The sequence below is a fragment of the Anomaloglossus baeobatrachus genome, chromosome 5 (assembly GCF_048569485.1).
Source record: "Anomaloglossus baeobatrachus isolate aAnoBae1 chromosome 5, aAnoBae1.hap1, whole genome shotgun sequence".
Taxonomy (NCBI): domain Eukaryota; kingdom Metazoa; phylum Chordata; class Amphibia; order Anura; family Aromobatidae; genus Anomaloglossus; species Anomaloglossus baeobatrachus.
This window is the reverse complement of record NC_134357.1, coordinates 557223516-557238695: the sequence shown is the minus strand read 5'-3', so window position 1 is coordinate 557238695 and position 15180 is coordinate 557223516. Positions and strand designations below refer to the sequence as shown.

Genomic DNA, 15180 nt, shown 5'->3' with positions numbered 1-15180 from the left:
CCCACTCCCTGTTCCTGTCATGACCTCCTGGCTTTAGATCTTGGACCGTCACCTGACCATGTCTCAGTTTACTTACTGAATCTATTACATGCCTTCCTGGAATTCTGACCCCTGGATTGTGATCTGACTTTGCCTCTGTTTACGCACTAAATCCATACATGTCCTCCTGTTACCAGACCCCGGCTTTCCTGATTACTCTTCTGTTTGTGCAACCCACAAGTAGTGACTGCATTACACAAGCTTAAAAAAAAAAAAAAGGGGCAGACCGAGCCGGTCTATTATTCAAGCATTTATTGACGTTGACATGTAGCAATTTTTTCCCTTTTCCATAATAGCACCCAGGAAAGAGGGTTCATCCACACCTAAGGACAGGAAACCTACAGCTTCTAAAAGGTGGAGCCTCTCTATATGCTTAAATGTTTCCTGTCTTTTGGGGGGGGAGCTGTTAAAAAGCATTAAAATTAATACATCTAGTTATCAAATATGTTATAGTAAGACATATAAATTCACAGTTCTGTTTATGTTGGAGGGCATAGTTTATTAATTAAGTTTTATAAGGGATAAGCATTAAAATATCTATAATGAGTATACTTGTGTACTGACATGGAAGGATATTTATATATTCTTCCCGAAGCTTCCCGAAGCTTCCAGAAGGTTACGTAATGTGGAACTATATTCAACTATGTTCCACTAGAACACCCTATATGGACTAAGCAGCTGGTATATAATACACGATGGAGGGGGCTATTGGGGGGGGCTGCTCCACATTGCCTGCTGTGAGAAGACTCGAGGCTGCAAAGATGAAGACACGCTAAGAGATGACATCCCCTGCCTTGCCATTCAGGAGCCAAAGAGAGATGGGTAAAGACTTCCCATTGTTCAGTATGGACTAAATGAACTCTTTTTACATAAGCTATCAAAGTATATTATTTTTCCTTTCTGTAACTGAACCCTGGCAACCATTTTTAAATAGATAAAATATATTTATTTTTTACATTTTTGAAGTTTCTTTCTTTCATGCGCTTTTACGTATTTGACGAAAAATATATTTAAGAGTATATTTTTTAACATTTTGGCGAGCCAGGTCATTCGTGTTTTTTCTACATTTTTTGTGCTTCTTCCTTCACTTTGCATACGGGGGGAGAGACAGAGACATATATCTCCTGCAAAAGATCAGGAATCGACAATTTATAAAAATCACGCAGAACCTAGGAAATACGTATAAGTCAAGTTGCATGAATGTTTTTTTTTTAAATGAACTTTAAAGACTTTATAAAGCCACATAAGTTAACTTTTGACGTATTTTTGAGCAAGAAAGATAGAGTCAGTCCATAAGAAGTATTGGACGGGTTGAACAAGGTGAATCAAGTCTTACAGGATCATCCATCAGATCATCTGATCATTTCAGGTAAGAAAATGGATTTTATCTCTTCATATGTTAAGCAAAGTAAACTTCAGTTCACTTATCCAGATATTTCTAATGTAGAAGAGATTTGGTTACGCTTTTATGAGGAGTGTGAACTTGAGAATTCACGTATAGAATGTGCAAGGTCTTTTAATAGAGAGAAACAGAAAATCAGAAATGTCTGTCATTTAGTCTATGATTTTCACAAGTTAATCGTAGGAAAGTGTAAAAATGGTGGAAATAGACAACCTGAATTGTCAGGAGAGTTAGTGACAGAGAAATCCAAAGACTGCTTAGAACTTGGAATGTCAGTCAGTGATATTGTGAATTCTGACTGTAATGTTGGCTGTAATTTTGTAAATCAGAATTTTGATAATGGCGGCAGACATGTGTTAAGTAATCAAGGTCATTTTCAGGACACTGGGAAAGAAGCAGGAAATGACGTAGAGAAGCCAGAAGGGGGAGGAGCCAGAATGGGACACAGGCAGAAAGCTGTCAGAGAAGGACACGTGGAGAGAGAAAATGGCGACGATCAGTTTCTAAAAATAGAACAGGCTAAGTTAGGGATTACACTTAGAAAAAATTTATTGGACATATGCAAATTAATTCCCGCATATAATCCTAAAATACATGTTTGCAGAAATTCAGAGATATTTGAAAGTTCCATCGAGAAGTTAAATTTAACCAATAGTGAGACGAATCAGTTATTCCGTATGTGGATACCTCAGCATTTTTTTAGACAATTGGCATTAAAAAAGTCTTCTGACAATGAGACATTGGATTGTTCAAATGATAATGATATCATAAGGCTGAAAAATCTAATCTTCTGTACAAGGAATGAATCTGATCCAAACTATGAGATGTTGAAGGAATTACAAATTGAACAGAATGAGAGTACGTTCTCATTTATGTCCGTTTTTGAACGTTTGTATAGGGCGGTCATTCCAAATGTCAGATTGGATGGAATGATACGTTTATTCATCAAGAAATTTCATTTCCTTGACAATGCAGCCAGTGCGGTGGCATTAAATAAAAAGTCCCTATTCGAATGTACGACATTTATCGATTTTGTTAGAAGTCGCCAAAGTCAATCAAAACAGAAATTAATTAATTATGAAAAACAAATACAAAAAAGGGAGAGTTTTTGTGAAAAACCAACAGTGTCTCCCAGATCCAGATATTTCTGTGACAGGGTGTATGCAGTTCGGAGGAAGATGCATACGTGTTACAAACCATACAATCCACCCCAATTTCTGTCATCTAAAAGTCTTTTTCCACAGGAAAAACCCTTGTCACCAGTGACGGGATCGATCACTGGGATTGAGGATCCCAGACAAATGATGAGTAAAAGCTTTGAAAACCAGAAACAGGTGTCTTGTGGAGATCCTCTCCCTGGGATAGGATTTGATAGCCAGCAACAGCTGGGGGGTCTTTCAGAGAGAGACATTCTCTCTCATATAAGAGAAAGCCTTGAATTACATAAGTTCCGAGATTCCTATAAGTTCAAAGGGAATCTAATAAATCGAATCTTTGAAGAAAAAATTAGGTATGGTCTTCAGTTAAATAAAGTTGATTTCTGGGTAAATTAATTTTATTGTTTGACAAATGTGCTTATTCATATACAGTGAATCAATACATATATATATATATATATACATATATATATATATATATATATATTAAAAGTAGTGATAGTAAATCAAGGTCATATTTTCATTTAGTCAAATGATAGTTTAATGTTATAAATATATAATTTGATCTCTGTATATGAATAATAATATTTAAAATAAAACAATAAGAGAAAGTAACAGATTTCAAGTGTTTCATTTTTATCATAAATATGATAATAATTTTATTCTTTTATTTCCCTCAGAATTTATCAGTAAAGCAGATTGATGAAGTATTAATTTTTATTTATACATTTGTTCTTGTCCTCAATCAGGTAACATATATTTTATTGGGTAAGGATAATCGCGAAAGAACGATTAATAATTTTATTTTCTCAGGTACCAATTGCCAGAGAACTATTACTTTAACGTTTCTTTTATGAATATACATACATCTTCTTTAGAGTTATTAGAAATGTAATCTGAGCTCTGAAGTGTAGTAAAACTGCTTGCTGTTTTGGAATGGTGTTCCTTGCACGTACTAGAGCATGTGACTTGATGTACTAAAGCTAATAATAAATGTCTGTCGGTTCCATGGTCAAATGTACAATATGTAATACATTGGAATTTGTATTTTTCAAGAAGTACTTCAAATTAGTAACATAATTTTTGAAATGCGCATAGAATAATTGGAAAAAAAGGGATATGTGTTTGTCAGTTTCTATGTAGAAGTGTATGTTGGAAAAAACATGACAGTCTTGTGTGCATAGATGTGTCTAAGAATGATTGATTGTTTGAGCAGCTGCTAATGTCAATGTTAAGTACTTGGATCCAGAGAGAGAGAAAAAAAAAAAAAGGGGAATTTTTGTTTTAACTTAGAAGTTATAAGATATATATGTATATTATCTAGAATAAATAAGTTATAGTACATAAGTATCAATAATGAAGGAAGTTATACAAGATATATATTTTAAATTCTTAGACATATTTCTTTAGTATAGAGATATTAGGATTTTTTATTAAGGGTTTATTCTGAAGAGTTACATTCTAGAATAAGGTTATAACGTTTTGATTTTTTTTTTATATATATCTTTTGTGTAAGTCACTTCTTTTATTGGTACATAGATTGGAAATCATTTTTCTTTTCAAAAATGGAAGTGATATTTATAAATGGTCTTGAAGATTTACAACACAAATTTGAATTTAATTTAATCTAAACATATTAATTTTTATAATATCATATTTCATGATATTGAAAGGGAGAGGTTTGGTCTCAATCACACACATTTATATTTGATAAATATGTGTTTACAGGATACTTTAATAATTAATATTTCAAGTACAAAGGAAGAATTGGGAATAAAAAAGTATATTTGAAGTATATCATAATGCATTTATATAAAGTATATCAGAATGCATTTATATACTAAGAGAAGTGTATTATTTGCAAGGTTACATGACTTAATTATTTTTATTGGTTACTGATAGGTTTGGTAATTTTATAAGGTTATCTGGTAACATTAAGGTTATGTATTATTAAAGACATAAGGTGTTATATACATAGAAGGCCTTATTTTTATTTCAAGTTTTATTTTTATTCCGATTTTCATTTTTCTTTTTATTCCTATTTTTTATATTAATTATTATTTAATATTCACATTTTTAATCAAAACCTTAATTCTACAATTTTATTTTTTCTTCAGATTTTAAATATCTCAATTGAGAAAACACTTCAATATTTAGTTCAGTAATATCTAATATAAGAATATTACTTTATTAAATATGAATCATATTAAAAGGGAAAAGTTCCATTTTTTTTTGGAAGAAAAGATACTTCCTTCATCAATATATACAATTGTTTACTTCCTGGTAATACATTATTTTTATATTAGTATGTTAACACAATAAGGGTGAAATATCACTTATAGTTACACATTTTCTTATAGTAGGTTATTTAATAAATAATAGACAAATCAAATAAATTAAATTAGAGTAATAAAGATGGAAGATCGAGGTACATCTAGGTTTACCTACCTATATTTACAAATAATATATATTATATTTTTAATCAATAATAATTTATAATGGGTATTATTGTGTTTGGATGGTATCATCCAGTCTTTTCTAAAAGGTTATTTGCTTTGGTTTATAATTTTACAAATGATCTAACTAAAAGCCACATTGTTGCTTTCATATTTATAATATGATACATGTTATAGGTACATATTATATTATTTCATACTTTATATTATATTTTGGTTACATTCAACACATTGCCACCTATGGGTTTGGAAGGGTAATGCACCAACGACAAAAAGATCATTACAAGAAAATACTATCGTCTATACCATTATGCAGTATTTTATCATTCTGAGTATCAATTACATTAATACTTTTACGATAACTAATAATGACATGGTATTATAGTATTAGAGTTATGATACGCTGTGACATTTATTAGTGATAGTTATTGCCATATTTGGTATTTAGATTAGGGATGAAGTCTTCAATCAAGATTACAAAAGATAAAAAGATTTTATAATTTTCCTAAAGTTAAAAGGGATTCTGCAAAAAGGTCCAAAAGGTAACGTCTCAAATAAGACTGTGAAACATACAAAATACACTTACCGTGTTTGCACCTCAAACATAGTGGTCCTATGGTTCCAAGATGGACAATGACACATGGTCTGTGCATTAAGACCTCCCTCAAGTTACTAAGAAGAGCAAGGACGTGTTAAAGTTAACCCCTGTCGTGCTGACCAAGAACGTCTTAACATCTGTTCCTGGGTTATTTGACAACAGGCAGCATGAAAGGTGACTAGTGTAAATCACACTGCACAGACATCAAAGACTTTTGCTATTCTTCTTCTACACTCATGAACTGTGGTTTATCAACATTGGCTATGGACTTTGCAATAAAACATAAAGTTTATGGACTTTGATCTAACAATGATAAACGCAATATGGGACTGTATAAATTGGTAACCATCCATTTTTATCAAAGGATTTATTTCTAAGAGACTGTGTTTATGCCGGATTACATCGGAAATAAGAAGACATCAACTCAGAGGACATCATATGGTGACCGGATTTGGTTTTTGCATTTCTTTTTAGGTTTAGCGAAGTATAGTTATATATATTTTTTTATATGATTGATCAGTCATGGCCTATCATAACATGAATCCACATTATTATATTATTGAACTTACAACATGAATAATGCAAATTAATTATTATTCATCATTATTATTGATATTAATCCATTATCACCAAATAAGGAAATAAGATTTGTTATTTTAATGATGTATTAATTAATTTTCGGGGTTACTCCACCCGCTTCAAGGGGGGTTTGTTAAAAAGCATTAAAATTAATACATCTAGTTATCAAATATGTTATAGTAAGACATATAAATTCACAGTTCTGTTTATGTTGGAGGGCATAGTTTATTAATTAAGTTTTATAAGGGATAAGCATTAAAATATCTATAATGAGTATACTTGTGTACTGACATGGAAGGATATTTATATATTCTTCCCGAAGCTTCCCGAAGCTTCCAGAAGGTTACGTAATGTGGAACTATATTCAACTATGTTCCACTAGAACACCCTATATGGACTAAGCAGCTGGTATATAATACACGATGGAGGGGGCTATTGGGGGGGCTGCTCCACATTGCCTGCTGTGAGAAGACTCGAGGCTGCAAAGATGAAGACACGCTAAGAGATGACATCCCCTGCCTTGCCATTCAGGAGCCAAAGAGAGATGGGTAAAGACTTCCCATTGTTCAGTATGGACTAAATGAACTCTTTTTACATAAGCTATCAAAGTATATTATTTTTCCTTTCTGTAACTGAACCCTGGCAACCATTTTTAAATAGATAAAATATATTTATTTTTTACATTTTTGAAGTTTCTTTCTTTCATGCGCTTTTACGTATTTGACGAAAAATATATTTAAGAGTATATTTTTTAACAGGAGCCTACAGCACCCAGCAATGCCGGGAGAAGAATCAAGACTAACCTGATAGCTATCTCCGGGGAGGGGTGGGAGCACAGCCTGGTTCGGCGTCAGTGCATTCCCTGCGCAGACCGCTGGCAACACCCGGAAAGAGGAGCATGGCCTGGTTTGGCATCAGTGTCTCCTGGGAACATGAGGGCCGGCGCGGTCGGCGGCTGATGAGGCATCCAGTGGAGTGCTGAGCTTAGGAGTCTGGCGGTATCTGCAAGCAGCCGGTGACCTGGGCTGGAAGTGGAGCGCTTCCAGTGACATCACGGATTCAAATTTGCTGCAGTAGGAATGGTGCTTTGCCAAGATAGAGCAGCCTGCAGAGACTATCGAAGTGACTGCACCTCTAGCCCCGGTAGTCTGGCTCCTTGGTGGATGAGTCCAGGGGGTTCCTGATGCAGTGTTGACTGATTGTCTGCATGTTTGTTCTATTCTGTTTTGTTTAGGACAAGCTTAAGAAATCTCTCCCCAAGACAAAATATAGAGAATGTGCCCTATGTCTAAATCTATCTCGATCTAAACTGGCCACTACCTATAATAAGAAGTTGTATCAGGCCTGCATAGACAAGACACTGTTGGAGGAATCTCCATCCCTCATAGAGAGTTTGAAATCTCTAATCAAGGATAAGGTGAGCAATCTTTGAGTGAGGTTATGCCGGGCACGTCTTCAGGGAGACAGATGACCATGGGAGACTACAGCCCAGAAGATGATGGAGAAGAAGGGGAGATCAATAAAATGTATTCAGATCATTCCTCATCATCCTCAGACACTGAAGGAGGGCAGCCATGCTTCCCGATAGAGGATACAGGAAGGCTAATAAAGGCAGTGAGGGCTACCATGAGAATTGAAGACGTCAGAGAGCCCAGATCCGTTCAGGATATAATGTTTGGGGGGCAGGAGGCGCGTAAGAATAAATGCTTTCCAGTCCATAAAAACATCACTGCTTTAATAAAGTGGGAATCGAAGAGACTGGATAAACAGGTCTTCATTCTGAAGGAAATTAAAAGAAAATATCTATTCGATTCACAAGACTCAGAAGTATGAGACAAAATTCCGAAAATAGATGCTGCCGTCTTCAAGGTATCCAAGCCTATGGCTCTCCCATTCAACGACGCATGATTACTTAAATATCCCTTAGACAAGAAAGTGGACAGTTTCCTGAAGAGGGCCTGGGAATCGGTGGCAGTGGCTTTCAAACCCAACATCGCAGCCACGTGCACTGCTAGATCACTAAGCGTGTGGCTGGGTCAGCTGGAAACACAGATGAAGGACAAGTGCCCAAGAGATCAGTTGCTATTTTCTGGCTGATACATTGGCAGATGCTGTGAGGCTCACTGCACAGACTTTTTGCCTCTCAAACTCTGCCAGGAGAGCCTTATAGTTGAAGAACTGGTAGGGAGACTTCCACTCCAAGTCGAGGGTGTTTTTTCCAAGGCCTTCAGAAAACCCAGAAGACAATGGCGCCAGGACCCAGGTAGGTGGGAGGCTGTTGAGGTCCCTTCCTGCCTGGGAGAAGATTTCGGTGAGCCGTTAGATTCTGGGCACGGTAGCTGAGGGATTGAAACTCAAGTTTACCGTGCTTCCCCCAGACATATTCATGATCACGAATACCCAGAGCCTGAGGTGGGGGCCAGCAGGCATTAGCAGACTAAGTGTGGTCCTTGTTGCAGAAATCCGTGCTCATCCCGGTTTCGCAAGGAGAAGGCAGAGGGTTTTTACAGCCCACTCTTAGTAAAAAAGTCAGATGCCTCCTTCAGAACCAACATCAATTTTTCAGAGCCTAAATCAATTCATAATACAGAAGCACTTCAGGATGGAGACAGTCACCATGGCAGTAAGGCTACTATATACAGATTGTTTCATGGCAACTATAGACCTCAAGGATGCCTATTATCATGTGCCTAATTTTCAGGGACATCAGAGGTTTCTCAGAGTAGCAGTGTATCTTCAGGGTCAGCATATCATCTGCAGTTTTGAGCCCTACCCTTTGGTTTCTCAATGTCCAGTAGAGTGTTTACAAAGCTAGTGGCAGAAATATCAGCACACATCAGGGAGAAGGATATTCTTTTCATACCCTGCCTAGACAACTTCTTAGTGGTAGGGAGATCACAATCAAGCTGCAGGGAGGCGATAAGTCTGGTCTCGGATATTTTAGCAGAGCTTGGCTGTTTTATAAATATAGAAAAATCAAGACTCAACCCCAAACAGACACACATCTTCCTAGGCATTCTCCTGGATTCCAGACATCAGAGGGCATTCCTTCCAGAAGAAAAAATAGGAAGGCTAGGGGAATTAGTAGCTACCACTCTCAGGAGAGCAATGTTAGCCCTTGGAACCCTAACATCCTGTATCCCTACGGTTATCTGGGCCAGAAGCTATTTTTGCAATCTCCAGTGGGAAATCTTAAGGGAAATAGAGGTCAGCAACAGGCTGGACAGAAAGATTTCCATCTCCCAGTCCACCAGGGAGTCGCTACATTGGTGGCTGGAAAGAGGCAACCTTTGCAGAGGCGTGCCATGGGAGATAAGGAACCCAGTCATTATAACTATAACAACAGACAAAAGCCTCTGGGGGTAGAGGTCTCACACTGGAAGGAAGGCTCTTTAGGGCGAATGGTCAGGAGAATTGAAGAAAGCATCTTCCAATCTAAGAGAGCTGTCAGCCATAGACATGGTGCTCAAGAGAGCGTTGCGGGACTTAGTGGGATGCCATGTAAAGGCCTTGTCGGACAACATGACAGCAGTAGCCTACATAAACAAACAGGGGGACAAGGTCCAGGAGGCTCATGGCAGCAGCCATGATATTTGTCCTGGCCGAATCAAACTTTCAGTCATTGTCCGCAAGTTTTCTAAAACGCAGAGAAAACTCGAGGGCAGACTTCCTTAGCTGTCACCAGCTGAGTCAGGACAATTGGTCTCTAGCTCCAGAAATATTCAACAGGATCGCTCTCAGGCGGGGCAGGCTATGTATAGAGCTGTTTGCCAATTGGACAAAAAGAAAAAACAAGATATTTTTCCTCTAAACCCCGTGGACTCCTCTCACAGGATAGATGCCCTACTCCAGGACTGGTTGGGGGGTCTATTCTATGCCTTTCCACCCATCTCGCTAACTCCGGTTGTCCTAAGGAAGATTCAGACGGACCGAGCGGAAACAGTTCTCTTAGCTCCCTTTTGACCCAGAAGGTCATGGTTCACCGGGCTTCGTCTGATGTCAATACAGGACCCATGAGTCCTTCTGGAGGTCCCAGGCTTACTATCCCAGGGTCCTGTCCATCATCCCAACCTGAAGAGCCTTCATTTGACAGTGTGGCATTTGAGCAGCAGCTTTTAAGGTCTAGGGGCTTTTCAGATAGCCTAATAACCAAGTTAATGGGGAGTAGAAAGAAAATCACTACTAACATTTATGGTAGGGTCTGGAGGAAGTTTTTAGACTTCTCAGGAATTAATCCGTTAGAAAGACAGCAAGTACCTTGGCCGGCTATCCTGGAGTTCCTTCAGAAGGGGCGAGAAATAGGGTTGAATTTGAGTACACTCCACATCTCTGCGTTGGGGATGTAAGGTTGCAGATCATCCCTGGTTAGTAAGGTTCGTAAAGGCAGTGGGTCGATCTTTATCAATATCTCAGCCCTGGCTGTTTACCTCCATGGGATCTAAATTTTGTTTAGAGAGCTTTAACCAGGTCCCCCTTTAAATCCCTGGCAGAGTGCACGGTTAAGACTCTCACTCTCAAGACCGCACTTTTGGTAGCTCTTACATTGGCTAGAAGGATAGGTAGAGCTACAGGCTATTTCAATAAACCAGCCATTTACAGAAATCCTTTTGGATAAGATAATCCTTAGACCAGATTCAGTCTTTTTACCAAAGGTAGTTTCAAGGTTTCACTAGTTCCAAGAGATAGTGCTCTCTTCCTTTTGTGATAACCCCAGGAATGAAAAGGAGAGTTTCACAGACTAGACGTTAGAAGATGGCTGTTACGATAAGTAGAAGTGACCAAAGAGTTCAGAAAAGCTAGGATCATTTTTGTTCTTTTTCAAGGTCCCGGTAGAGGCCAGACGGCGTCAAAGGGGTCTTTAGTCAGATGGGTCAAAGCAGGGATCTCTCTGGCATATAGAGCATGGGATCAAGATCGTCTTTTGGGCTTAAGGGCTCACTCCACCAGGGCCGTTTCCACCTCTTGGACTTAGGTAAGCTAATGCCTCTCTGGAGCAAATCTGTAAGGGCTCATGCGCACGTAACTGCTGAATATTCTGCAGTGATTTGACAGCACCTGTGCACTTCAAATCGCTGCAGAAACACTGCATAATGGATGCAGGTTTTATTTGTAGAAAAAAGCTGATTTCATGCGCTATGGCTGCTGCCCCCACCATAGACAGAGTGGGAGCTGCATCCATAGCGCACGGAATAATTGACATGCTGGTTTTATGAAAGCACGGATTTGGGTCAAAATTTTAGCACCCAAATCGCAGCGTTCATAAAAGCATCGTGCGCACGTCTCATGCACAATCTTCATAGATTGTGCAGGGTACGCAAGACGCATGCATTTACGCTGCAGTGCAATACACATCGTAAATGCATGTAATTACGCAACGTGCGCACGAGCCCTAAAGCTTCCCCATCTACCTTTTTTAAGTACTATCACTTGGATCTTGGTGCTAATGATCTTTCCTTTGGGAGAAAGGTGTTACAAGCGATGGTCCCTCCCTAGAGGATTCCTTGCTAATCCCTCCTGGGTGCTGTCATGGAGAAAGGAAAAATCGGTATTACTTACCGGTAATTACATTTTCCAGAGCCACGAGAGCACCCTCTATTTACCCTGCCTTATTTCTTTTCTTACCTACTCTTGCTGTTGGGCCTTTTTGTCACTAGAGTGGAGGTTTTTTCTTTTGTCCATGAGTGTCGCAAAAAAAAATAAAAATTGGATATGGGAGTGGCATATGTCAGCTATGCATATGTCGGAAGTAATGTTGTCATCTCTTAAATATGTGTACTAATATGTGTCATCCTAACTAAACGGAGTCCTCTCATGCTCTGTAACCACGGAAGCGTATAGAGAGGATCCACCTTTTAAAAGATGTAGGTTTCCTGTCCTTCGGGGTGTGCTGTCTTGGCTCTGGAAAATCTAATTACCAGTAAGTAATACCGATCAGTAAAGACTGTTACTTTATGCCTAGCCCTTTCAAACCAATGCCTCCATTCCTCAAAAGCTCTCTTAGGCTATGTGCGCACGTTGCGTTCTCTGCAGTGCGGAAAAGAACGCACCCTCTGGCAGACTGGACACTGCGTTTATAAAATAAAATGCATCCACAACGCATGCATTTTCGATGCTTTTTCCATGCGTTTTGCATGCGTTTTGGATGCATTTTTGACAGTGCGTTCCCTCAGCAATTCAGCTCTGCTACATGCCAGCTGACAGCCGACACAGACAGAGTCACGCGATGAGAATGAACTCGGGTGAACTGCACCCGACTTCATTGTCATACCGCAGCTCTGTCTGTGTGTGGCGTCCCGATTAGCATCTTCACCCACACATCCCGACATCCCCGCACACATCCCAACATTCCCGCCGACATTCCCGCACACATCCCGACATTACCGCCGACATCCCCGCACACATCCCGACATTCCCGCCGACATTCCCGCACACATCCCGACATTACCGCCGACATCCCCGCACACAACCCGACATTCCCGCACACATCTCGACATTACCGCCCATCCCCGCACACATCCCGACATTACCGCCGACATCCCCGCACACATCCTGACATTACCGCCGACATCCCCGCACACAAACCCGACATCCCCGCACACATCCTGACATTACCGCCGACATCCCCGCACACAACCCGACATCCCCGCATACATCCTGACATTACCGCCGACATCCCCGCACACATCCCGACATCCCCGCACACGTCCCAACATTACCGCCGACATCCCGACACTACAGCCCTCATCATCCCCACACACACATCCCGACATTACCGCCCTCATCATCCCCACACACATCCCGACACTACAGCCCTCATCATCACCGCACACACACCAGCATTACCTCAGTGACGTTCCCACTGACAGCGCGACTCCCTTCAGTTGCTGCGTGGAGCTCACAGGGGCGGCGGTGTTCTACTGCCGCTCCTGTCAGCTTCATGTAGCAGAGCTGGATGCGTCACGGGACCTCTGGATTACGCCGGACCTGGAGGGGTATTTGGGGATTTTAATAAAGTGGTGAAAGAGGGTGTTTTTTTGTCTTTTATTCCAAATAAATTATTTTTTCGGGTGTATGTGTTTATTTACTTTCACTTACAGGTTAATTATGGAAGGTATCTCGGGGAGACGCCTGTCATGATTAACCTAGGACTTAGTGGCAGCTATGGGCTGCTGCCATTTACCCCTTATTACCCCGATTGCCACCGCACCAGGGCAATTCGGGATGAGCCGGGTAAAGTCCCGGGACTGTCGCATGTAATGGATGCGGCAATTCCGGGCGGCTCCTGGCTGATATTGTTAGGCTGGGGGGCTCCCCATAACGTGGCTCTCCCCATACCAGCCTTCAGCCGTGTGGCTTTATCTTGACTGGTATCAAAATTGGGGGGGACAGCACGTCGTTTTTGTTTTATTTATTTATTTTACTGCACGATATAAACCTGCCCACCTGTGGCTGTGATTGGTTGCAGTGAGACAGCTGTCACTCAGCGTGGGGGCGTGTCTGACTGCAACCAATCATAGGCACCGGTGCGCGGGGAAAGCAGGGAATACGAGATTGAATAATGAGCAACCAGCATTTTCAAAAGGGGAGCAGCGTGAACGCCGTGCAGCGCCGCACCGGTGATTGGGGAACGGTGAGTATGAGGGGGGGGGACTGACCGACGGACAGAGAGAGGGACAGCCAGAGAGAGAGACCGGTGAGTATGAGAGGGGGGGGGGGGGGAGACTGGCCGACCGACCGACCGACAGTGAGACAGACAGAGCGACCAACTGACAGAGGGAGATTAACTGACATTGACAGAGAGAATGAAAGACTTGTGTTTAAAGCATGCGGAAAGCAACAAAAATGCAGTCCAAGTGCATTTTGGTTGCGTTCTGACCCACATCATTGATTTCAATGGGTAGAGAACGCAGCTACAACGCACAGAAGAAGTGACATGCTGCTTTTTTTTCCGCAGCGATTTTGGGCATCCAAAACGCTGCGTTTACAAACGCAGCGTGTGCATTGATTTTTCGGCTTTCTCATAGACTTTGCTGGGGAAGCTGAACGCATGCAGTTACGCTGCAGTTCAAAACGCAGCGTTTCCACGGGAAAAAACGCAACGTGCGCACATAGCCTTGACAGCCAAGAGTTCTCGATGGCCTATATCATAATTGGCTCCGCTTGTGAAAACCCATAAGGATGAAAGTAGCCTTCTCTCTTCTGTGAAAGAACGGCACCCATCCCCACAGAAGAGGCAGCTGCCTTAACCACAAAAGGAAGAGCAACATGTGCTTCATTGAGGAATGGAGCTAAAGCTGTCTTGAGAGCCACAAAGGCATCAACAGCCTCAATTGACCACCGTAAAAGTCAGACCCCTTCTTGGTCATAGTAAGTGGCCGGCTTGGTTGGGGGCTGGTGATGTTTCTTCCTGTCCGCTATAATCATACAAGGGGGGGGGCTTCGCATCCCCCCATCTGGAGCTCTGATCCCCCTCTCCCCACTTCTATTAGAATCACCTCTATGGACGAAGTCGAATAAACATTGTTTTTCCTGTCTGGAAAGGTCGGGCTCCATTTTGAGCACGCCCCATCACATGACCAGTTACGTCATACCTGTCAGGAGTCCGTACATTCTAGCATTTACCGTTTGACTATATGGCTGCTCTGTGCTTCCAGGACCTGTGATGATGTCACATGGAGGGGAGGAGTCAGGGGTCACATGATCAGCTCCTCAGCGTATGCAGGACTCTGCTGTGCTGGGTGTCATGGTGCTGGATGAGGGGGAGTTTATGTGTGGGGTCAGGAGGGGTTTACAGAGTGGATGTAGCAGAGCCGTGTGTGTACGAGGTGTACGGAGCGGAGCCGTGTGTGTACGAGGTGTACGGAGCGGAGCCGTGTGTGTACGAGGTATACGGAGCGGAGCCGTGTGTGTACGAGGTGTACGGAGCGGAGCCGTGTGTGTACGAGGTGT

At 41.1% G+C, this 15180-nt stretch overlaps 1 protein-coding gene across 1 annotated transcript in view; it reads right to left on the bottom strand.

Moving 5' to 3' along the window:
* LOC142312296 (uncharacterized) overlaps positions 1 to 14777 on the bottom strand; it is a 57219-nt gene extending 42442 nt beyond the window's left edge. The window contains exon 1 of the mRNA XM_075351228.1: positions 14727 to 14777. The gene's annotated coding sequence lies outside the window, so the exon portion shown is untranslated. The remainder of the gene's footprint in view (positions 1 to 14726) is intronic.
* Positions 14778 to 15180: the final 403 nt, after the last annotated feature.